This window comes from Rhinopithecus roxellana, chromosome 19 (assembly GCF_007565055.1).
Source record: "Rhinopithecus roxellana isolate Shanxi Qingling chromosome 19, ASM756505v1, whole genome shotgun sequence".
NCBI lineage: Eukaryota > Metazoa > Chordata > Mammalia > Primates > Cercopithecidae > Rhinopithecus > Rhinopithecus roxellana.
In genome coordinates, this window is record NC_044567.1 from 6319197 (window position 1) to 6345289 (window position 26093).

Sequence of the window (26093 nt, forward strand, 5' to 3'; positions counted from 1 at the left end):
TAGGTTGAATATCCCTAACAAAATAATCTGAAATCCAAAACACTTCTGGTTCCAACCATTTGGATAAGGGATACTCAGCCTGTACTAAAATTATTTGCTGTTTATCTGAAATTCAGATTTAACAAGGTGTTGGCCGGGCACGGTGGCTCAAGCCTGTAATCCCAGCACTTTGGGAGGCCGAGACGGGCGGATCACGAGGTCAGGAGATCGAGACCATCCTGGCGAACACGGTGAAACCCCGTCTCTACTAAAAAAATACAAAAAACTAGCCGGGCGAGGTGGCAGGCGCCTGTAGTCCCAGCTACTCGGGAGGCTGAGGCAGGAGAATGGCGTGAACCCGGGAGGCGGAGTTTGCAGTGAGCTGAGATCCGGCCACTGCACTCCAGCCTGGGTGACAGAGCGAGACTCCTTCTCAAAAAAAAAAAAAAAAAAAAAAAAAAAAACAAGGTGTTCTGTATTTTGTCTGCAAACCTTACTGATATAGTTTAGACGTCCTCTCCAAATCTCATGTTCAGCTATAATCCCCAGTATTGGAAGTGGAGCCTGATGGGAGGTATTGGGGTCATGGGAGCAGATCCCTTATGGCTTGGTGCTGTCTTCACCATAGTGAGTTCTCTCGATCCGGTTGTTTCAAAGTATGTGGCACCGCCCCCCCCCCCACCCCTACCCCCATCACTCGCTGTCTTGCTCTTACTTTTGCCATGTGACAAGCCTGCTCTCACTTCACCTTCTACAATGAGTAAAAGCTCCCTGAGGCCTCCCTAGAAGAGGAGCAGATGCTGTTGCCTTGCTTCCTGTACAGCCTGCAGAACTGTGAACCAATTAAACTCTTTTCTTTATATGTTATCCAGTCTCAGGTATTTCTTTATAGCAATGCAAGAACAGCCTAATGTCTGGGCACAGTGGCTTATGCCTGCAATCCCAGCACTTTGGGAGGCTGAGGCAAATGGATTGCTTGAGCCCAGAAGTTCAAGACCAGTCTGGGCAACATGACAAGACCCCATCTCTAGAAAAAAAAAAAAAAAGCCAGACCTGGTGGCATGCACCTGTAGTCTAAGCTACTTGGGAGGCTGAGGTGGAAGGATCCCTTGAGCCTGGGAGGTGGAGGTTGCAGTGAGCCAAGATTGTGCCACTGTACTCCAGCCTGGATGACAGAACGAGACTCTGTCTCAAAACCAAACCAAACCAAAAAAAAATAGAAAGAACAGCCTACGGCCCAGCACGGTGACTCATGCCTATAATCCCAGCACTCTGGGAGGCTGAGGTGGGTGGATCACCTGAGGTCAGGAGTTCAAGACCAGCCTGGTCAACATGGTGAAACCCTGTCTCTAAATACAAAAATATATACAAAAAAATGTAGCCAGGTATGGTGGCATACGCCTGCCTGTAATCCCAGCTACTTGGAAGGTTGAGGGCCGAGAATCGCTTGAACCCAGAAGGTGGAGATTGCAGTGAACCGAGATCATGGCACTGTCCTCCAGCCTGGGTAACAGAGAGACTCTGTCTCAAAAAATAATAATAATAAAATAATAAGAAAAAAATAAAAAAAGAACACCCTAGTACATTTTCTTGCAGGTCCATTGCTAGGAGAACCAGATCTACTCCTTGGGAGTTCTCCAGAGGAAATAATCAACAGGAGGGAGAAAGATATTCTGCTAGCTTCAGATTCATTAGTACTAGGAAATGGAGAGACAGGAGGTATAATGTATTAGGGAAGCAAGGGATCCAGCACCAGGTGCCCACTGACTCTGAGAAGCACTGGGTGCACGGGTAAGATGTTGCAAAGTCTGGCTGGGCGCAGTGGCTCACGCCTGTAATCCCAGCACTTTGGGAGGCTGAGGCGGGCAGATCACGAGGTCAGGAGATGGAGACCATCCTGGCTAACACGGTGAAACCCCTTCTCCACTAAAAACACAAAAATTAGCTGGGTGTGGTGGCGGGCACCTGGAGTCCCAGCTACTTGGGAGGCTAAGGCAGGAGAATGGCGTGAACCCAGGAGGCGGAGCTTGCAGTGAGCGGAGATTGCACCACTGCACTCCAACCTGGGGGCAACAGAGCAAGACTCTGTCTCAAAAAAAAAAAAAAAAAAAAAAGGAAAGAAAAGAAAAAAGATGTTGCAAAGTCTTTGACTGGCCTCCATGTCAAATTAAACAGTTCTTTTAGAGACCTCAGAAAAGAAAGCCTAAAACAAAATATCATCTACTCTTTAATGTTATCCAACACCTAGACAGAATCCCACCATAAAGTGAGAACAGATGGGCAGCTTCTAGACCTCATTTCTCTATGCCAACAGAGAGGAAGCAGGGTCTGAGCACAGTGCTCATGCCTGTAATCCTACCACTTTGGAAGGCTGAGGCAGGAAGATTGCTTGAGTCCAGGAGTTTGAGAACAGCCTGGGCAACATAGCAAGACCCCATCCCTAAAAAAAAAAAAAAAGGCCAGCATGGTAGTACACACCTGTAGTACCAGCTAGTCAGGAGGGTGAGGTGGGAAGATCACCTGAGCCTGGGAGATGGAGGCTGTAGTGAGCTGTGATCACACCACTGCACTCTAGCATGGGTGACAAAGTGAGACTCCATCTTTTTTTTTTTTTAATTATACTTTAAGTTCTAGGGTACATGTGCACAATGTGCAGGTTTGTTACATATGTATACATGTGCCATGTTGGTGTGCTGCACCCATTAACTCATCATTTACATTAGGTGTATCTCCTAATGCTATCCCTCCCCACTCCTCCATCCCCACAATAGGCCCCGATGTGTGATGATCCCCTTCCTGTGTCCAACTGATCTCATTGTTCAATTCCCACCTATGAGTGAGAACATGCAGTGTTTGGTTTTCTATTCTTGCGATAGTTTGCTGAGAATGATGGTTTCCAGCTGCATCCATGTCCCTACAAAGGACACGAACTCATCCTTTTTTATGGCTGCATAGTATTCCATGGTGTATATGTGCCACATTTTCTTAATCCAGTCTGTCACTGATGGACATTTGGGTTGATTCCAAGTCTTTGCTATTGTGAATAGCACCACAATAAACATACGTGTGCATGTGTCTTTATAGCAGCATGATTTATAGTCCTTTGGGTATATACGCAGTAATGGGATGGCTGGGTCAAATGGTATTTCTAGTTCTAGGTCCTTGAGGAATCACCACACTGTTTTCCACAATGGTTGAACTAGTTTACAGTCCCACCAACAGTGTAAAAGTGTTCCTATTTCTCCACATCCTCTCCAGCACCTGTTGTTTCCTGACTTTTTAATGATTGCCATTTTAACTGGTGTGAGATGGTATCTCATTGTGGTTTTGATTTGCATTTTTCTGATGGCCAGTGATGATAAGCATTTTTTCGTGTGTCTGTTGGCTGTATAAATGTCTTCTTTTGAGAAGTGTCTGTTCATATCCTTTGCCCACTTTTTGATGGGGTTGTTTGTTTTTTTCTCGTAAATTTGTTTGAGTTCTTTATAGGTTCTGGATATTAGCCCTTTGTCAGATGAGTAGATTGCAAAAATTTTCTCCCATTCTGTAGGTTGCCTGTTCACTCTGATGGTAGTTTCTTTTGCTGTGCAGAAGCTCTTTAGTTTAATTAGATCCCATTTGTCAATTTTGGCTTTTGTTGCCGTTGCTTTTGGTGTTTGAGACATGAAGTCCTTGCCCATGCCTATGTCCTGAATGGTATTACCTAGGTTTTCTTCTAGGGTTTTTATGGTTTTAGGTCTAACATTTAAGTCTCTAATCCGTCTTGAATTAATTTTCGTATAAGGAGTAAGGAAAGGATCCAGTTTCAGCTTTCTACTTATGGCTAGCCAGTTTTCCCAGTACAGTTTATTAAATAGGGAATCCTTTCCCAATTTCTTGTTTTTGTCAGGTTTGTCAAAGATCAGATGGCTGTAGATGTGTGTATTATTTCTGAGGGCTCTTTGTTTTTTTTCTTGAGACAGTTTTTTTTTGGTTTTTGAGACAGTTTCGCTCTTGTTGCCTAGGCTGGAGTGCAATGGTGCGATCTCAGCTCACTGCAACCTCCACCTCCCAGGTTCAAGCAATTCTCCTGTCTCAGCCTCCCAAGTAGCTGGGATTACAGGTGCCCACCACCACACCCAGCTAATTTTTTGTATTTTCACCATGTTGATCAGGGTGGTCTCAAACTCCTGACCTCAGGTGATCCACCTGCTTCCCAAAGTGCTGAGATTACCACCGTAAGCAGAACAAAGGCCCCCCAAGGATGTCCATATCCTAATCTCTGGAACCTGTGAATATGTCACTTTACATGACAAAAGGGACTTTGCAGATGTGATTAAAGATCTTGAGATGCAGAAATTATCCTGGATTATCTGATGGGACCAGTGTAACCACAAGAGTCCTTAGAAGAGGGAGGCAGGAGCTTCAGAGTGTGTGACTATGGAAGCAGAGATTAGAGTGATGTGACTGCTGACTTTGAAAGTGGGAGAAGGACAGGAGTCAAGAAATGCGAGCAGCCCTAGAAGGAACACAACCCTGCTGACAGGTTGACTTAAGTCCAGAACTGTAAGGCAATGGATTTGGGTTGTTTTAAGCCACTACATTTATAGTAGTTTATTATAGCAGCTGTAGGAAATAAATTTGGTTCCCCATTGTTTACAGGGAAGTCTGAACTGCTTTGCAAGGCACTCGAGGGCCTCATGCTATCTGGCCCTTGCCTACCCGCCTGGCCAGCCTGGTCTCTCCACTCACTCCCCCGGGGTTTGCATATGGAACTTCTCTAGCATCCTTAATAGGCCATGCTGTTTCTTACATCGATGCCCTTGCCTGTGCTGTTTCTTCCACCTGGAACACCCTCTCCTTATTTATCATCCTTTACATCTCGGCTCAAACAGTACCTCCTCTGTGAGGCCTTTCCTATTTCCCCCAAAGGAACTTAGGCCTCCTTTTCCTGTGCCTCCGCTGTGTTTTACATCCACTCCATTTAAAGCAGCTCCTGTACTTTAAGGAGCTATTCATTTGCTCACTGGACTGTAAGCTACGTGAGGGGATAGGACCTCCCTTTTCACCTTTGGTCTCCCTTAGCACCTGGCATGGTCCTCAGCTCATCAAATAAAGGTCCCCAGGGACAAGAGTTCTTACCCTGCCTACCAGGATGCCCTGGACTGGAATATGCAACCCCTCCATCTCCACCTCTCCATCAGTAACATGCATTAGGTCAGCCATCCCTTCTCTTCTCCAGTAAGAGATAGGGACAAAGGAAATCAGAGATGGAAGTGCTTTGGGTTCAAAAAAGAAAAAGGTGCTTATAAAAGTTTTCTAATCTTTTATTTTCTCAAAAGAAAATTTTTGAGACAGGGTCTCCCTCTGTTGCCCTGGCTGGAGCGCAGTGGCACAATTTCAGCTCATTGCAACCCCTCCCTCCCAGGTTCAAGCGATTCTTGTGCCTCAGCCACCCGAAATACTATGCCTGGCTAAGTTTTGTATTTTTAGTAGAGACAGCGTTTCACCATGTTGGCGAGGCTGGTCTTGAGCTCCTGACCTCAAGTAGTCTGCCCACCTCAGCCTCCCAAAGTGCTGGGATTACAGGTGTGAGCCACCATGCCTGGCCAAAGTTTTGTAATATTCCCTTCCCTTCCCTCTCCCTCCTTTCCTATAATGTTTCCTCTCCAAGTATCAATCCCTTTGGGAAATGGATCTAGAGACAAGCTTCATGAAGACAGGAATTGTGCCTGCTTTGTACCCCATTGTATCCCCAGCATCTAGCACTGTTCTTTGCTCTCAGGTGGATTCTCTGGTGTTAGTTGGTAAAGATCTTAGAGGAGGCTTTCTCGCATTCTTTTTGAGACAGGGTCTTGTTGTGTCGCCCAGGCTGGAGTGCAGTGGTGCGATCATGGCTCACTGCAACCTTGACCCTTGACCTCCTGGGCTCAAGTGATCCTCCTACCTCAGCCTCCCAACTAGCTGGGACCACAGACACACACCACAATGCACAGCTTTTTTTTTTTTTTTAATTCTTTATAGAGATGGGGTCCCACTATGTTGCCCAGGCTGGTTTTGAACTCCTGGGAGATCAAGTAATCCGCCCACTTTGGCCTCACAAAGCATTGGGATTACAGGCATGCGCCACCGTGCCCAGACATCTCACAATCTTTAGTTTCATAGTTTCATCTCTCTAAGATGCTTACTGATGTTGGATATCATCTTGAATGAAGGTTTCCTCACAGTCACTACATTCAAGTAACCGAGTTCCATGGTATTGAGTAAAGTGTGCCTTCCAAGCCTCCGAATTCCCCGAGGGCTCTCCCACGACATAGCCAGACACAAGGTTCCTTTCCAGTAGGAATTCTCTGATGTTGTAGAATATGATTACTCCACTCAAATAAAAGCTTATGCACACTTATTACACTTAAATGTTTTCTCCAGTATGAATTCTCTGATGTTTAATGAGAAGCAAAAGGCAAGTGAAGTTCTCAATAAAGGCCTGTTACACACCCAGCCCTGTGCTCAGTGTTCTGAGGGACTCCCAGATGGAAGACCTGGGCTCTGCCCTCCAGACATTTACAACCTGGTTGGGGAGACAAGACTCATGTAGTGCGTTACACAGCCGGAGAACGTGAGACATTATGTAATCATATCAAGCCACGTCGTTTAGTGAAATTAAATGGGAATTGGGAGAAATGAGAGTTCAGCCAGAGCTTATCTGGATGGGGAAGGGGGCATAAAGGACTTTAGACTTTAGCTGAAAGGATGGTAAGATTGCGTCTGGAAGATAAAAGGGGAAGCGTGTTCCAGGCTATGGACTCCAGCAAGTACAAAGACATTCTCCTGCGGGGACTCACTGTTTTAGACTCTGAGGGAAAGCAAGAAAGTGAGAGGAAAAGAAGAGAGGGAGGGAGGAAAGAAAAAAGGAAGGAAGGGAGAGAGGAAAGGATTTGCCCTTTGATTTAGGAAACTTCCACAAACTTTGTGCAGCAGCCTTTGAAAATTTTATTTCTCAGCTGGCCGCCATGGCTCACGCCTGTAATCCCAGCACTTTGGGAGGCCAAGGGGGGGCAGATCACATGAGGTCAGGAGTTCAAGACCAGCCTGACCAACATGGAGAAACCCCATCTCTACTAAGTACAAAAAAATTAGCTGGGTATAGTGGCATGAGCCTGTAGTCCCAGCTACTTGGGAGGCTGAGGCAGGAGAATAGCTCGAACCCGGGAGGCAGAGGTTGCAGTGAGCTGAGATTGCACTGCTGCACTCCAGCCTGGGTGACAGAGCAATACTCCATCTCAAAAAAAAAAAAAAAAAAAAAAAGAAAAATTTCTTTCTCCAATGCCTTTCTCCCTTCAGTAATCAAGTCACGTTCACTTTTCCCAGACACACCTAAAAAGGAATGCTTTACCGCTGTGCTGCGTATGTACATCCTCCCTCTGCCCCAGCCTTCTTGGAATCCATTCCAGTTCCATGACCAGGAATGTTACCCTCAGCCCAATGTGCCTTGGTGTCAAAGGCACCAAGTGGGGAGAAAACCCACTCAGGAGAGGGCCCTCGGAGAGCACCCAAGCATGCCCAAACCCTGTGTCTTCTTCTTTTCCCTATCGCATCCTCTAAAAATTGTCCATAGGGGATGTTGACAGTTATAGTGAGGGTCATCAAATCCAATGGCTTTTTACTTATATCAGTTTTGTAGGAGTTTTTATGGAGCATTCAGAGTGGAGAATACTTTATAACTTTTCCTTGTTTTCTCCATTCTTCAGAGGGTAGCAGACAAGCAAGAGGGTGGAACTTGCAGCATCTCATCTTGGTGAGACAGTTGGAAGACTTTTCTGCCAATTATAGTGGTTAAACACTGACTCAGCATCAAACAACTGTATGAGGGGTCAGAGCTTTCATTCGTGGACAAGTCTCAAAAACATGGGAGCACTACCTGTCATGGGCAATTTAGTCAGAACAGAAGAGAATAGATCACACCCAACAAGATAGAAAAAGCTGCTTTCTGGAGAGGGCGGGAGCTAATATTTCCTAACATGGTGAAATTGTGAAGTGCTTTTTGCAGCCCTTCATAATTTCATCATCCAAAGGGTTTGCTTTTGGAATTCTAGACATTTAATTCTGGCCCTGCTTCCCGTGTCACTTCCAGAGGACACTGAATTTGGGAAGAGGGAGACTTCACCAATGGTGGGAAGAACAGATTGGGGTTGGCGCCCTTTTAGGCTTGCCATGTGAACATCCTCCTGGAACAGTCTCCATTCTCTCCCAGCAGGGCACACTCTGCTCTGTGAAGAACCCAGGCAGGAAAAAAAAATCTATGAGGCCACAGTGGAAATGCAGCTCAGCAGGACTGTCAGGGACTCCAAAATTGTCCCATCTGACAACTCATCACATTCTATTTTGTTATTTTGTTATTTATTTATTTTGAGATGGAGTCTCACTATGTCGCCCAGGCTGGAGTGCAGTGGCGTGATGTAGCCTCGCCACACCCTCCACCTCCCAGATTCAAGCAATTCTCTTGCCTCAGCCTCCTGAGTAACTGGGACTACAGGCATGCGCCACCACACCCAGCTAATTTTTGTTATTTTTAGTAGAGATGGGATTTGGCCATGTTGCGCAGGCTGATCTCAAACTTCTGACTTCAGGTGATCCACCCTCCATCCTCGGCCTCCCAAAGTGCTGGGATTACAGGCATGAGCCACTGCACCCGGCCAGCACATTCTATTTTCATCATTAGTGCCTGTCCTTCCTGCTAGCTCATGGGCTCCCCCAGAGCAGGCATGTTTGCCCTGGTCACCATCAAAACTGTCTTAGTACCTGTCACGGTGCCTGGCACATAGTAGTTATTCAGTAAATGTTTGTTGAATAAATCAACCATAAACATCAAAATGATTCCCTTAAAAAGGTCTTCATTCTTGTTCAGATGTAGAGTTACATTACAAACACTGTGTGCTGGGGACAGGAAGGGACACTGTTAGGTAATAATAAGTGCTTGAAACATGTGGGAGGGCCCTGGAAAATAGCCCAAAAAATTCAAATTGTATCTAATAAGCAAGAGGGAGCCACTGCAGGTTCTTTTTTTTTTTTTTTTTTTTTTTTTTTGAGACGGAGTCTCGCTCTGTCGCCCAGGCTGGAGTGCAGTGGCTGGATCTCAGCTCACTGCAAGCTCCGCCTCCCGGGTTTACGCCATTCTCCTGCCTCAGCCTCCCGAGTAGCTGGGACAACAGGCGCCCGCCACCTCGCCCGGCTAGTTTTTTGTATTTTTTTAGTAGAGACAAGGCTTCACCGTGTTCGCCGGGATGGTCTCGATCTCCTGACCTCGTGATCCGCCCGTCTCGGCCTCCCAAAGTGCTGGGATTACAGGCTTGAGCCACCGCGCCCGGCCACTGCAGGTTCTTCAGGTCACCAGTAGGCAAGCGGGTGGTGGCTTTACAGGCTGAAAGGTGTATTTGATCTGGAAGACAGTAGGATTACAAACAGTGAGTCTTGGAGTAGCCTGATCACAGTGGCAAGCTCAAGAGACAATTTTATGGCTGAGAGTTGAATGTTTCAGCTGGGTGGGTGTCAAGAAACCAGCAAGAGGCCAGGCGTGGTGGCTCACGCCTGTAATCCCAACACTTAGGGAGGCCGAGACAGAGGATCCCTTAAGCCCAGGAGTTTGAGACCAGCCTGGGCAGCATAAGGAAACCCTGTCTCTACAAAAATAAAAACATAATAAATTAGCCAAGTGTGGGGGCATGTGCCTGTGCTTCTAGCTCCTCCAGAGGCTGAGGTGGGGAGGATCACTTGAGTCTGGGAGGTTGAGGCTTCAGTGAGCTGTGATCATGCTGTTGCACTCCAGCCTGGGTGAGAGAGTGAGACCCTGTCTCAAAAAACAAACAAAAAAACAAACAAGAAACCCAGCAAGAATTCTGGTGAGCACTGTTCCCGTGTGATCTCAGAGAGCTGATAGGCAATCTGATGGCAGAGGCAGGGGTCAGTGCAGTCATGGCCAAAAATGGCCAGGGAGGAAGAAGATGCCTTGGGGCTCAGCCCAGGAGTCTGGTGTTGGATGGTGTGGAGAGTAGAAGTGAAGTCAAAGTAAGGTCTGTCTTTCTTCAGAGGGAGCCTCCTAAAGGCAGAGGACATGTCTTATCCATCTACACCCACAGCTCCAAGCAGAGCTCCTTGCACAGAGCAGCTGCTTAATAAATTGACACACGAATGCTTGGCTGCCTGGCTGGCTCTGGGAGGCATGGATGATGCCAGAGCTTGGGGAGACCACTGAAGCAGTGTTTATCGTCCTTTCTCCTCCAACTTCCTCAGTCTACCCTTCTGTGTTGTCCCACCTCTCCTTGAAGCCAGAAGATGTCCCCAAAGGTTGCTACTGTCCACATGGACAGCAGGTACTGAGGAAGGAAACTGGGTCTCCACCTGCAGCTTGTAACTCCATCCTCCTCGGGGTACCCACTGTCTGGCAGGACCCAGGGTTTTGTAGAATATTCCACTTACTTGCACCTACTCCTCAGAGTGTCACTCACATTCCCTTCTAGTCTCTTTCCCTTTCATCTCATCTCAGCAGGCAAGGACATGCCACCACTGGAAGCCTGGCATTAGCAAATGTGCACACAGCACACACATACACAGCTTTCCCTGTCTCTGAGCCATTGTCTGGCCCTCTGCCCCTGGGCCTGGCCCATCTTTATGAGATCCAGAGATCCAGGCTTTTCCTATCCCAGGATGCTGAATCTGGCCCCTGACGGGAGGGAGCTGGGCATTTTGCACGTCTGCAGTGTTGCCTTCCCTCAGGGGATTGGGGAAGATCCACCCATATGGCAGAACCTTCCAGAGAGACGCGAAACCAGGAGCCTGACCTCACGGTGCCCGCAGCGTCTGGCACAGAGGGTACCAGTTCTGCTGTCCTGGCTGCAGCCCAGTTCTCTCTTCTAGAATCCACACCTTCTTTGGCTCCCCTCCAGGCCAGTGAGATCTGCCCCAATGGAGGGAGGACAGGGATGGCCTAGTGAGTGGGAGGTGATGGGGCAGAGAAGAAATCTCTGCTACAGAAACGTGGTCAAATCATTCCCTGCCTCTGTGCCTCAGTTTCCCCTCGAGAAATTATTCCAGGGTTAGGAAGGAGCTCAGCCCTGGGAGAGAAACCCATAGTCATGCTGTGTTCTCTTGCAGCCAGGAGACGCTTGCCCCGCCCCGCCTCTTGCTAGTTGGTGATGCTGGCCTAACAAGGCAGGGTCCTGCAGGATGAAAGCTCGGAGAAGCCAAAACAGGAATAATAATGATAATAATCAGCTGCGGCGTCTCAACCATCCAGGAATGCAAGGCCCCACACCCTGTGTGCCTCACACCCCAGGACATCGCAAGGACTCCTCTCCCTTTATTTTATTGCAGTGATCCTACACTCTGCCATTCCCAGCCCAACCCATCTGGGTTCCCAAGAACTGCAGTCCAGCCACCGGCTCGTCCACCACCCAGGTTCCATGGGAAGATTCAGCTCCAAGACCTAAGCCAGCAGCAGGGTAAGACACCCAGCTACTTGGGAACTCGTGATCCAGGGCTTCTGGGAGAAGCAGTCTGCCCACCCCTGGCCTGGAGCACTTTCCCATAGACCCATCTGTGTCTGGTCAATGTGAGGGCCAGGCGCCTTGCTTGTGTCAATCCAAATCTGGATTCAAGTCCAGTCTGGGCCTTAAACTAATTCATCATAGGTCCCTGGACAGGTTCGGTTTCATTTTTTAACTTTTTTGGGTTCACTGCCTCTCCTGCCCAAAAGCTTTTCAAGGATCCCCATGGCTCAGTGAAGATAAACTCTGGATCTAGTGGTCTAGCACGTGGCCATTTGAAATCTGGTTCTAAGACACCTTTCCAAATTCACTCTTCTCCTTTACCTTTGAGATGCCAGCTGGAAGGAAGTACTCACCGTTGGTCATGCACATCCCATGCTTTTCCATTTGGGGATTTTGCTCCTTCTTTGGGAATGTCATTCCTTCCACCTCTACCTCTACCCGGCAAGACCCTCCTAGCCTTCAGCGCCCAGGCCAAAGGTCATCTCCTCCATGATTATGCCTGACCCTCATCCACCTTGGAACCTGGCTTCCTTTTCCTCAGACCATTTCAAGCCCCAGTACTCACATTGTGCTGTGGGCGTGTGCGTATCTTAATCATCAGCATCCTGATGTTTCGTTCGTCTCTGTATCTCCATGGTGGATAGTACAGCACCTTGCACACAGGGCATGGGATCAATACATAAGTTCTGGACTTGCATTGTGGAGAATCATCATCTCCACTCTATTAAATTGTCCCACAATTGTGCTTCAAAAAATAAAAATAATTATTTTAGGCCAGGTGTGATGGCTCACACCTGTAATCCCAGCATTTTGGGAGGCTGAGGCAGGAGGATTGCTTGAGCCCAGGAGTTTCAGACCAGCTTGGGCAACATAGTGGGACTCTATCTCTACAAAAAATAAAATTAGCTGGGCATGGTTGCACATGCCTGTTGTCCCAGCTACTCAGGAGGCTGAGGTGGGAGGATCAACTGAGCTGGGGAGGCAAAGGTTGTAGTGAGCCAAGATCATACCACTGCACTCCAGCCTGGGTGACAGAGCGAGACCCTATCTCCCTAGCTCCAAAATGTTTATTTAATATAACATTTTATGAGTGTGTATTATTGCCTTGAGAGAGAAATAGAGTACAAAGACCAGGAAGGCCCCTTACCCCCACCCCGGCCTCCTCTGTAGGTAGAATGCAGGTACCCAAGTCTCCATGAAGACATCAGCTCTCTGGCTTTGGCTCCTGGGCTGACACTAAGAACCCTTTCCTTGACTAGTAACTGGTCCAGTTCCGTCTCAGACTCTGTCTAGTAGGAGGTGGGCTCTTCCCTTCTTAGAGAATGATAATCTCACCCTTTGGGGGCTTCATCTTTTCTATTTTTTATTTTATTTTATTTTAATTCCCTGCAAGTGTTGCACATGGGTCATTTTTTCTAAGCCTCAGCAACCTCCAGGCCCCATAGGACTTATATGCCAGAAGGACCCCTGGATTCACATGGTGTTAAGAGGTTAGAACTGCTGCACTCCTGGATCCTGATTAGAACTCCTTGGAGCACCATACTCCATTGCTGCCTCTTAGTGTTGTTGAAAATCATAACAATAACTTCAGCAACACTTTGTGTTTACATAAGGCTTTTCTCTAGGGAGGTCAGCTAATCTTTCCCTCATCTCCAGAAGGAAGAGAGGACCAAGGTAATGAAGGACAAATGAACCATTGCAGCCACGCTCTGGAATACAAGCATCCTTTGTTCTTAGAGGTAAGTGCAATACATAGGATTTCAGATGTGGGGAACTGATAAGCAGGAAACCAGTTCATTCCTCAGGACCCAAAACCCATGACTTAAGAATTTTTGCCCAAATCAAGTTCTGTGTGAGATGAAAACCCCCAAACTGAGGTGTTACATTTCATAGTCATAACATTTGAGCATGCACCCTTAATATATGTTAAATTATGTACACATTGTACACACAACCTACTCTCATTAGGACCTCAAAATACAATATATATTTGGAGTGAGGTTTGTTTTTTAACAATGGTAGATGTGAAAGTCCACATTTCAAATAGTCACCTTGATAATTACAAATTACAAAAAAGAAGAAATAAGTTCTAGTGTTGGATAACACAATAGGGCAACTATAGTTAACAATCATTTATTGTATATTTCAAAACAGCTAGAAGAGAATATTTGGAATGTTCCCAACACAAAGAAATGATCAATGTTTGAGGTGCTGGCTATCCCAGTTACCCAGATTTGATCATTACACATTGTATGCTTGTGTTACAATATCACACATACCCCATACATATGTACAACTATTATATACCCATAAAAATAAAAAAAATAAAAAAATCTTTTGGCCATCTTCCTGTTAGCCCTGATTAGACAGTCACTGTTTTTAGCCTCATAACACGGCTGGCAGAGTTCCTATGAGGAGCAGGGCCAGCTTTTCCATTTTCTTGTGTGCCTGTGCTTGCTAAATTAGGATGATCTTTAATCTGCAGGGTTTTTGCTGGAATCTGTTAAAACCCCTTGTTCATTCTGTAAAGGCTAATTTAGTTCATGTTAGATCATATACTCCATTATGTAATTTAACCAGGCAATGTAAGCTGTGATCCTTTGCGATTTTCTGGCCATGAACTGGAGCGAGAGAGCCCTCTCAGCCACTGCAATACACTTCCCACACCTCCTGCGGGAGACCCCACATGCTACACTCTGCCCACGACTCAGTGTCCATCCATATATTTGCATCATGGTAAAGCTTGCCCTACTCAGTGTGAAGGGCATCTCCTGCTGGACCTCCTTCTCACGGTGGCAGCCACCATTTCTGTCCTCTTCTGTGCCCTCCTGGTGTCTCAGCCACCTCAAGCTTACCTTTCTAAAACCTCCTTTGTAGGCCAGGAACGGTGGCTTGTGCCTGTAATCCCAGCACTTTGGGAGACTGAGGTGGGTGGATCTCTTGAGCCCAGGAGTTTGAGACCCGCCTGGGCAACATGGCGAAACCCTGTCTCTATTAAACATACAAAAATTAGGTGGGTGTGGTGGTCTGTGCCTGTAGTCCCAGATTCTCAGAAGGCTGAGGTGAGAGGATCACCTGAGCTCAAGAAGTTGAGGCTGAAGTGAGCCAAGATTGTGCCACAGAATTCCAGTCTGAGTGATGGGAGTGAGACCCCCACTCCCCTCTCTGTATTCCCGATCTCCATTAAGGACATCACTAAATGTCCAGTTGCCGATCTCCACCCCTTGCTCTTTGTCATACTTCCAGATAAATCCGTTTTCTAAGAGTCTTCCACTCTGTTCTCTAAGACCCCTCCCTCATTGTCTCTTGCCCTGACCACTACTGGGACCATTTAACCAGTGGACCTCCCTGCCACTGCTCTCTTCCCCTCTTATTTACCCTCCACGCTTCTGCTACATAAATCTTTCTCTCTCTCTCTCTTTTTTTTTTTTTGAGATGGAGTCTCACTCTGTCACCAAGGCTGGAGTGCAATGGCATGCTCTCGGCTCACTGCAACCTCCGCCTCCTGGGTTCAAGTGATTCTCCTGCCTCAGCCTCCCAAGTAGCTGGGATTGCAGGCACCCGCCACCACATCCATCTAATTTTTGTATTTTTAGTAGAGATGCGGTTTTGCCATCCTGGTCAGGCTGGTCTCAAACTCCTGACCTCAAGCAATCCACCCACCTTGGCCTCCCAAAGTGCTGGGATTACAGGCATAAGCCATCATGCCTGGCCAGGAAATCTTTCAAGTGCACAAATCTGATTGATTTCCCCACTTCCTAGTCTCTCCGTTTGCCTCCTGCCACAGGGTAAAGTGCAAACTTTTGGCAGAGCGTTGCAAGACCAGTCCCTGCTGGCCACTCTAAACTGGTCACCCCTAGCCACACCACTCACTTCCAAGCCCCGGCCAACCACCCAGGAGCTGCCGCCTTGTACACTGTGTTCCCTGTTTCTTAAACTATCTTTTCATGTCCCTTCTTCTTAGCCTGCTTAACCTCCAAGACCAGCTTGCCTGGCCTCTTCCAAACACTAAAGGCAGACAAAGTTGCTTTGTGTCTCGGCACCCTGGCACTTGTATGAAACTCTCTAGTGTTATGCTCAAATGTGGTTGCTTAGTTGTTTGTATCCTCCATAAGATATTGGTTCCTGAGCACTCGGGCCTGTATTCTATTGAGCTCTACAGCCTCCTGTCCCCAGCCTTCTCCTGGCCTGCTGTGGAGTCAGCCTCTCTGTGAAGGACTGTTCCACTGGTATGAGGTGTTAGGTACGTCTTTTCTATCCACTGCTGCACTGCCCTCTACCCCAACCCCAATAGCTAATGCTTAAAAAGCAATTACTAGGGCCCAGATACTGTTCTAGCAGCTGTGGGTGTATTAGCTCACTTACCCTCACTACAGTGCCATGAGGTCACCTATTGTTAGTCCCATTTTACAGATGAGGAAACGGAAACACAGCAAGATTACATGTTAGTCCCAGGTCATACTGCTAGTAGGTGACAGTCTCAGGAGTCGAACATAGCCATCCTAGATCCAGAGCCCTAGTATTAGCCTCTGTGGCATACAGACAACGCTGTGCCGCCTCACTCAGCCTTCTCACTGTCCCCACTTCCTCTGACAAGAAAGAGTGGCTACTGTTCCGAAGGCCAGCTAAACGCTCTTTCCACCCTGTGCAATGCTGAGGGTCTGTTGGCTTAGCTGGCCCCTTCCCCCTCAGAAACAGTGACAGATATGACAGGCTCCCCTCCTGTCACGAATGGCCCGCCATTCTTGGAGGAGGCCCTCTGCTCATCTACTCATCTCCTGGTCTGAGACTGTTTGAAGGGATCCGAATCCTGGTATTAGTGAGTCAAAACCATTTCTCTGGGAGGATCTGCCTGAACTATGCCCAGGAAGGCAAAGCCCATCTCGACCCCATGCTATGCCTACCAACCAGGCAGGCACCTGGAGGGTGTCCACACCTGCTTCACCTGATCAGCTTCTGGCCACTCAGAACATCTTCTCCTTCTCTGGGGCCTTTTCTCTATTCCGCCTTGCCTCCCCACACTTCCTTCCTGTTCTTATTTCTCTTTACAAGACTGGGTATTTTTAACCTGAGGTTTCCACTTATCTCTTCTCGTCTGATTGGGACTGGGCTGGGCAGGGGTGCCAGTGTGCTGGAAGGGCCAGGAGTGTTTTGCCAGCCTCAGAGGCTATAGTCTGCATCCGTCACTCTAGGCCCAGTGTTTGTACTGACTCTATCCATCTTTGTGGAGCTATGGAGCTCCCCCTCCTCTATTTCTGGAGTATAACCCTAAACTGGCCCTGGGTTGAAACTTTGGAAACTGTGCAGGGCATGGAAGGAGCTAAACTTCCCACCCTCCTCTCCACCCCTACCACCACCCCTATGCCCACTCCTACTCCCAGGATGCTGCCGCTAGGTGAAGATGAAGACACACTTTGAGGCCAGGTGCAGTGGCTCAACCTGTAATTCCAGCACTTGGGAGGCTGAGGTAGCAGGATTGCTTGAGCCCAGGAGTTGGAGAACAGCCTGGGCAACACAGTGAGACACCCATCTCTACAAAAAAAAAAAAAAAAAAAAAAAGCTGGCATGCTTGAGCCACTGCATTTCAGTCTGGGTGACAGAGAAGACCTTGTCTCAAAACAAAACAACACAAAAACCCTTGAATTTCACACGTCCCTGGAACAGCCACCAGGATCATCCCTCAATCCACTTTCGTGATCCACATTATAAACATGGATGCCTTTCTGAGGGATTAGGGGCCTCCAGAGCTTCTCTTTCAGTCGGCATCAGCCTTGAGATGCAGCTCAGAGGGCTCTGCCCTCAATCCCTGGCCCCTCTTGCACATTCCTGAAGGTCTCTGCTGCAATGTCCTCCTACCGAAGCCCCCAGCCAGGCCCACCCATCACTCTCCACTCCGTCCTCCCCTGCGGGTCTCCAACCCTCATGTATCTCCTGCTTCTCTGCACTCCAGGTGCTTAATACAGACACTTTTATTTGAAGTCTGTACAGCTGCAAAGTGGGGATAATTGGGCATTTAGGGTTTGGTTGTGGTGTTTTTTAGTTTGGTTTCTGCACCAGCTTTCTTAAAAACAGAAAATGGTGACCACTGAACAGGGTGATAGCAGAGATTTTTAAAAAAGCAACTGATAAGCCGGGCGCAGTGGCTCATGCCTGTAATCCCAGAACTTTGGGAGGCCGAGGTGGGTGGCTCACTTGAGGTCAGGAGTTCGAGACCAGGCTGGCCAGCATGGTGAAACCCCATCTCTACTAAAAATACAAAAATTAGCTGGGCATGGTGGCGCATACCTGTAATCCCAGCTACTTGGGAGGCTGAGGCAGGAGAATCGCTTGAGCTTGGGAGGCAGAGGTTGCAGTGAGCCAAGATCATGCTACTGTTTTCCAGCCTGGCAATAGAGCAAGACTCCATCTCAAAAAAAAAAGCAACTGACAGTGACTCACTCGCTCCAGGCTGGCAGGCCTAAGTTTAATGTTCTGTAAAGTAATTGATAGTCATAATGATTGCCTGAGGCACAGTGGTATCCCGATGTGTGCTTTGAGGCTTTGAGTCTCACTGCAAAAGATTAAATATGTTCCGCATTGTGTTTATATTTGACTGTATTTTTAAAAATTCTAATTCCTTTAAAATGGGCACCCCCAGTATAATGTATATAGTGACTCTTTAATTAGGGAACTGATTTTCCATGTGGTCTAGTGGCTTTCAGGACTTGTTGACTAGACAGAATATCTGCAGCTCTCATCGCCAGCCTCACCCAGCCACACCTCAGCTTCACACTCTGGTAACTGTCCTCACCACTCCCTCCTGTTCAGCTGCCCCATGGTCCCAAGAAGCAATGCTTTCCAGCCCCATGGTGAGATGAGGCTGCAGCCCTGTCTGGCACCGCTTTTATAATTGGTCATTCAGTCTTCAAACCTCTGTGGAGCATCCCCCATGAATAGAGTCATGCTGGGCAGGGACTGGGAAGAAGCAGAAGAAAATGTGTCAGTGCTGCCTTCAGAGAGAAAACACACACAAACACCTAGAGGGCTGCTTCCTACAAGTTCAAAAGAACTTGACCTCAGAACAAAAGAAATAAGAGTGCAGGGTTTATCAGAAAAATCTTCCCAAAGGGGAGAATTCGAGCCTAACTGTGATTGTCAGTAAGGCTATTGTGCTGGGTAGATAGGTGCACGGAGATGGGGAGCCTATCCTGGCAGTGAGGCCAGAATCCCCCAGCACCTCTACCAGGAAGCAGCCTTCTGAATCCTGGGCTGCTCCTTCCCCTCTGGGCTAACTGGCTGATAAGGACTGGGGACCAACCCCAGCAAGGAGGAAGTGGACTGGCTTCCTGTTTATTTATGACTCTCAGAGCAGCACCGTGCAGCCGTGAATACCAACCAAGCAGAGCAACCCCAGCCTGAGCCAAGAGCCCCAGGGAGCCCATCTGCCGACCCAGCAAGCCCTCACCCAGCTGGGAGATGCAAGGACTCCATCCCAGGGCAGCCCATGGTCCTGAGGGCCAGCCTGCTAACAGCCATGCCAGATTGTCACGAACAGGAGGTAGAGGAGTGACAACTTCCCCAAAGAGGTCAAAGCCACATGTTCGTAATATGAAGCCACTGGGCAGCTCCGGGGGCCCAAGCGTTGCCTTCCGCCTCACCCCAAACGTTATTTCCTAGGACCCTGGGCACAACTGTAGGGCCTGTGGGAAAATCGTGTGCAGAAATAGCTGGGCCTTTTAAGAACCAGGCAGCATGCATTGCAGTTTTGTTAGAAACAGCAAAAGCTGACTGGTGACAACACAATATCACAGAGCCACAGGAGGGAAAACAATGTAGCCATTTAAAAGAATGAGGTGGATTAGTCTGTGCTACAGGGCAAGATGTCCAAGATACTTCCATAAATGAAAACAAGGTGCAGAACAGTACGTACAGTGTGATCTTTTGTGCAAATAATTACAATAGCAGAGGATAAGTATATACAGGCTTAGAGATATATGTGCTGCTGAATGCATGACTTTTTTTTTTTTCTGGAAGGAAATTTAAACAACCTAACTGGTTATTTTAGAAATATTTTGAGAGAAAATGGGTGGGAGGGCTTTCTCTTTTCATTATTTATCTTTCTCACAGTGCATAGTGAGGTATATATATTTAGAAAATATTACCTGTGGACAATGAAATTACGGTTCATTCTGTTTTATTCTTTACACTTCGTATTTTTTTTTTTTTTTTTCGACAGGGTCTTGCTCTGTCCCCCAGGTTAGAGTGCAGTGGCGTGATCCTGGTCTACTGCAGCCTCAACCTGCTGGGCTCAAGCGATCCTCCCACCTCAGCCTCCCAAGCAGCTGGTACTACAGGCATGTGCCACCATGACCAGCTAATTTTTAATTTTTTTGTAGAGATGAAGGCCTCACTATGTTGCCCAGACTGGTCTGTATCTTTTTTTTTTTTTTTTTTTTTTTCTGAGACAGAGTCTTACTCTACTGCCCAGGCTAGAGTGCAGTGGTGTAATTTAGGCTCACTGCAACCTCTGTCTCCTGGGTTCAAGCGATTCTCTTGCCTCAGCCTCCTGAGTAGCTGGGACTACAGGCACCTGCCACCATGCCCAGCTAATTTTTTGTATTTTTAGTAGAGGCGGGTTTTCACCGTGTTAGCCAGGATGGTCTTGATCTCTCGACCTTGTGATCTACCCACCTCGGCCTCCCAAAGTGCTGGGATTACAGGCGTGAGTGACCACGCCCAGCCCTGATTTTTGTATTTTTAGTAGAGATGGGGTTTCACCATGTTGGCCAGGCTGGTCTCAAACCCCTGACCTCAGATGATCTGCCTGCCTTGGCCTCCCAATGTGCTGGGATTACAGGTGTAAGCCATTGTGCCCAGTCTAGGTCTGTATCTTTTTTTTGTTTGTTTTTTGAGATGGTGTTTCACTCTGTCACCCAGGCTGGAGTGCAGTGGTGTGATCTCAGCTCACCACAACCTCTGCCTCCTGGGTTCAAGCAATTCTCGTGCCTCAGCCTTCAGAATAACTGGGATTACAAGGGCCCGCCCCCACACCCAGCTAATTTTTGTATTTTTAGTAGAGATGGAGTTTTACCATCTTGGCCAGGCTGGTCTCAAACTCCTGACCTCAGATGATCTGCCCATCTCAGCCTCCCAAAGTGCTGGGATTTATAAGCGTGAGTCACTGCACCTGGCAAGGTCTGTATCTTTTTCTCTTTTTCTTTTCTTTTCTTTTATTTATTTATTTATTTATTTTTTTTTTAAGGATTGGAGAGTTTAATAGGCAAGAAAGAAGGGAGAAGAAAGAAGGAAGAAGCTCCCCTGTACAGAGACAGAGGGACGGCGTCTCCAAAGTCGAGAGGGGAGACCTCAAGGTCTGTATCTTTTATTTATTTATTTATTTATTTATTTATTTATTTATTTATCTATTTAAGATGGCCTCCCAAAGTGCTGGGATTACAGGTGTGAACCACCGCACCTGGCCTTTTTTTTTTTTTTGAGATGGAGTCTCACTCTGTCACCAGGCTGGAGTGCAGTGGCACGATCCTGGCTCACTGCAACCTCCATCTCCCAGGTTCAAGTGATTCTCCTGCCTCAGCCTCCCAAGTAGCTGGGACTACAGGTGCGTGCCACCGTGCCCGGCTAATTTTTATATTTTTAATAGAGACAGGGTTTCACCATGTTGGCCAGGATGGTCTCCATCTCTTGATCTCTTGATCCACCTGCCTCGGCTTCCCAAAATGCTGGGATTACAAGGTGTGAGCCACCACGCCCAGCCATGGTCTGTATCTTTTTTTTTTTTCTTTTTTTGAGACAGAGTCTCACTCTTGTCACCCAGGCTGGAGCGCAATTTCAGCTCACTGCAACCTCTGCCTCCCAGGTTCAAGCGATTCTCCTGCCCCAGACTCTCGAATAGCTGGGATTACAGGCGCCCATCACCACACCTGGCTAATTTTTTGTACTTTTAGTAGAGACGGGGTTTTACCATGTTGGTCAGGCTGGTCTCGAACTCCTGACCTCAGGTGATCCACCTGCCTTGGCCTCCCAAAGTGCTGGGATTACAGGTGTGAGCCACAGCACCCGGCCCGGTCTGTATCTTTTAAAACAATATGTATTAAACCAATAAGTATTATTTTTAAGAAAAGTTAAAGAATCAGGCAGTCTGTATTTGTAAGATCATACAGGTCAGAGCTAGGATCGCTAATTCTCCAGGAAAATCAATGGGAGATGATGGAAGAAATGCTTTGCTTTAAGATCTGTACACACCAATAACAGTGTCCCTGATTCTACACCTCACTTTGAGGTAGGAGGCAGGACTCAGCTCAGGTGGTAGGACTTGACTCCAGAGGTGGAGCTCAGACACTGGGCCTAATTGAGGACTAGCTAAAAAAGGGACAGGGTGAAAACACCTCCCCATAAGACATGCCCACTAGCATGCCATGTCAATTTACTGATGCCATGGCAACACCTGGAAGTTACCGCCCTGATAACCTGGAAAACTACCCCTTTTCTAAAAATGTCTACAGAATCTGCCCCTTAACTTGCATATAATTAAGAGTGGGTATGACTATGACTGTAGCCCTGACTCTGAGCTGCTACTCTGGACACACTGCCTATGGGAAAGTCCTGTTCTGCAAACAGTGGTACCTTTGCTGCTGCTGGACACTGCCACTTCAATAAAAGTTGCTGCCTAACACCACCAGCTCACCCTTGAATTATTTCCTGGGCAAAGCCAAGAACGCTCCTGGGCTCAGCCTTCCGGGCTCGCTTGTCCTCTGCCAACTTCTTGGAGTCCTGTGGCAAACGTTTGAACCTCCTCTGGCTTCCTTCCAACCACTTCCTTTCCCTCTTTCTTCCCCATTTCATGGGCTCATCATTTAATTTTTGGCCTGAGCCAAACAGTAAGGAACAGAAATCTGGAGGAAGAAAAAGAAACAAAAACTCCATATACAACACTTCAATACCCACGACCCAATCACCTGTCATTTGGACTAAATTATATTAACCTCTTTAAGAAAGACCTGAATCAAATTCACCTTTGAATCCCCTGAAGCATGTAGCCTAGGACTGCACACAGTAGGTACTCAATAATACCTGTTGGATGAGTGAATGGAGCAACTGTGTACACAGCACTTGTCCTTTTTCAGGTCTGTTCTTTGATAAAAGGACCCACAAGATAGAAGGTCAAGCCTCCTCAAGTACTTAGCCTATCAGATTTAATGTTGCCCTTCCTCATGAGTGTTTTGGGAAATTGGAAGGCAACTCCTGGGGTCTCTGAAAGAGAATCTGATGTCCCCTCTGTGTCTTTTTTTTTTTTTTTTTTTGAGATGTCGTTTCGCTCCGTCACCCAGGTTGGAGTTCCGTGGTACGATCTCAGCTCACTGCAACCTCCGCCTCCCAGGCAAATCAAGTGATTCTTCTGCTTCAGCCTCCTGCATAGCTGGGATTACAGGCGCCCACCACCACGCCTGGCTAATTTTTGTATCTCTAGGAGAGACAAGGTTTCACCATTTTGGCCAGGCTGGTCTCAAACTCCAGACCTCAAGAGATCCGCCCACCTCGGCCTCCCAAAGTGATTACAGGCCTGAGCCACTGCGCCAGGCCCCGCTCTGTGCCATATTAATTCATTAACAACTGGGTAAGCTGCCCAAACTCACCTTAGGCTACTGAAGGCTGTGTATCCAGCACCCTGAGAGCCTTCTTGGTTTAAGAAGGAGTTAAAGCAGAACTGGGTGGTCTGCCAGGTCTCCCACCTGGCAGAGAGATGGGTAGCACCAGTTTGGCTGGTGGCTGGAGCAGGACAGTTGGTATATTTACAGCCACAGATGCCCAGGGGGTTCTGTATCAGGAAGTCGTCTGCAGAGGGTCACTTCGACCTGTTTACTTGTCTTCAGTACCGGCGCTAACATTTTCCTAGTCTTTCCCTGGGATATTTTTCTGAACATCTTGTGCTGGTTGACACAGCCTGGCACGGCTAGTAGCAGGCAGGTTGCTGCCATCTGGTGGAGAAGAGGGGCCACAGCCTTGCCTGGCTCAGTCTGAGACTTAAGAGATGAAAAGAATCTTTGAGGAACGCTTCTAGGAGAGTGGATTTCAAACTTCCACAGCCATGGAACCCTTCCTTCTTTTAAAATTTATTGGGCCGGGCACGGTGGCTCAAGCCTGTAATCCCAGCACTTTGGGAGGCCGAGACGGGCGGATCACGAGGTCAGGAGATCGAGACCATCCTGGCTAACATGGTGAAACCCCGTCTCTACTAAAAAAAATACAAAAAACTAGCCGGGCGAGGTGGCGGGAGCCTGTAGTCCCAGCTACTCGGGAGGCTGAGGCAGGAGAATGGCGTGAACCCAGGAGGTGGAGCTTGCAGTGAGCTGAGATCCGGCCACTGCACTCCAGCCTAGGCAACAGAGCGAGACTCCGTCTCAAAAAAAAAAAAAATTTATTTTATGCATTTATTTTTTTAGAGACAGGGTTTCGCCATGTTGGCCAGGCTGGTCTTGAACTCCTGACCTCAAGTGATTTACCTGCCTCAGCCTCCCAAAGTGCTGGGATTACATGCATGAACCATAGCGCCTGGCCATGGAACCCTTTCTTCTTCTTCTTTCTTCTTTCTTCTTCTTCTTCTTCATCTTGTTTTTTTTTTTTTTAGATGGAGTCTCGCTCTGTTGACCAGGCTGGAGTGCAGTAGTGAGATCACGGCTCACTGCAACCTCCGCCTCCCAGGTTCAAGCAATTTCCCTGTCTCAGCCTCCCAAGTAGCTGGGACTATAGGTGCATGCCACCACGCCTGGCTAACTTTTGTATTTTTGGTAGAGACCGGGTTTCACCATATTGGTCAGGCCGGTCTTGAACTCCTGACCTCAGGTGATACACCTGCCTCGGCCTCCCGAAGTGCTTGGATTACAGGTGTGAGCCACCACGCCTGGCGGAACCCTTCCTTCTAACAACAGCAGTGCCTAAGGTCCTCGTGTAAAACTGATAAATGCATCATGGCTCTGGCTGAAAGCATCTTCACATCAATCACCTCATATACTCTTCAATAACGCTACCATGTGAATATTCATATCTTTAGTTTCTTGAGGAAAAAAATAAGGCTGTTTAAAGTATTTAAGTAATTTACCCAAGGTTTCCCAAGCTATTCAGTGGCAGAGTCAGAATACAAACCCAGACTTTTTTTTTTTTTTTTTTGAGACGGAGTCTTGATCTGTCGCCCAGGCTGGAGTGCAGTGGCCGGATCTCAGCTCACTGCAAGCTCCGCCTCCCTGGTTTACGCCATTCTCCTGCCTCAGCCTCCTGAGTAGCTGGGACTACAGGTGCCCGCCACCTCGCCCAGCTAGTTTTTTGTATTTTTTTAGTAGAGACGGGGTTTCACCATGTTAGCCAGGATGGTCTCGATCTCCTGACCTCATGATCCGCCCGTCTCGGCCTCCCAAAGTGCTGGGATTACAGACTTGAGCCACCGCGCCCGGCCTTTTTTTTTTTTTTTTTTTTGACACAGGCTGTCTCTCTGTCACCCAGGCTGGAATGCAGTGGTGCAATCACAGTTCACTGCAGCCTTGACCTCCCAGGCTCAAGCAATCCTGCCACCTCAACCTCCTGAGTAGCTGGGACCCAGGTGTGTGCCACCATGCCTGGCTATTTTAAAAATTTTTTTGTAGAGACAGGGTCTCACTATGTTGCCCAGGCTGGTCTTGAACTCGTGGGCTCAGGTGATACACCTGCCTCACCTTCCCAAACTGCTGATATTACAGGCATAAGCCACCAAGCCCGGCTTTTTTTTTTTTTTTTGACAGGATTTAATACTATTGCCCAGACTGGAGTGCACTGTTGCAATCATAGCTCACTGTAGACTCAAAATCCTGTGCTCAAGCAATCCTCCCACGTCAATCTTCCAAGTAGCTGGGACTACAGGTATGCATGACCACACCTGGCTAATTTTTTATTTTTTATTTTTTTTTGTAGAGATGAGGTCTTGCTGTGCTGCCCAGGCTGGTCTCAAACTCTTGACTTCAAATGATCCTGCTGCTTTGGCCTCCCAAAATGTTGAGATTGCAGGCATGAGCCATCGCGCCTGGCCCAAACGCACATCTTTCTAGTTCTGGAACCTGCACTAGTTCCACTAAACTGCCTTCTGGAGTGAGAACCCTGGGAAGTTCAGCCCAGCACAGTTTCACAGTGTCAGCAAGCATTGCTGTAGTTTGCTGGCATGAAGATGAAGGGATTTTTTTTTTTTTTTTTTTTTGAGACAGAGTTTCAGTCTTGTTGCCCAAACTGGAGTGCAGTGGTACGCTCTGGGCTCACTGTAGCCTCCACCTCCCTGGCTCAAGCGATTCTCCTGCCTTAGCCTCTCGACTAGCTGGTATTACAGGCATGCACCATCACACCTGGCTAATTTTTTGTATTTTTAGTAGAAACGGGGTTTCAACATGTTAGGCTGGTCTCAAACACCTGACCTCAGGTGATTTGCCCGCCTCAACCTCCCAAAGTGCTGGGATTACAGGCATAAGCCACCGCGCCCAGCCCACGAAGGGACTTTCAAAAGAGAAGACATTGTCTCCGTCTCCCCACTTTTCCGGTCTAGATGGGGATGAAACTGTGTGTATGAAGGGAATGGAC

The 26093-nt window shown here is 47.7% G+C and overlaps 1 long non-coding RNA gene across 1 annotated transcript in view; it reads left to right on the forward strand.

Moving 5' to 3' along the window:
* The window catches only part of LOC104659926, a 38293-nt gene extending 12638 nt beyond the window's left edge, over positions 1-25655 (forward strand). The window contains exons 3-6 of the long non-coding RNA XR_004054982.1: positions 11326-11453; positions 13158-13240; positions 20743-20851; positions 25440-25655. This is a non-coding gene — a long non-coding RNA (uncharacterized LOC104659926). The remainder of the gene's footprint in view (positions 1-11325; positions 11454-13157; positions 13241-20742; positions 20852-25439) is intronic.
* The last annotated feature ends 438 nt before the right edge of the window (positions 25656-26093 follow it).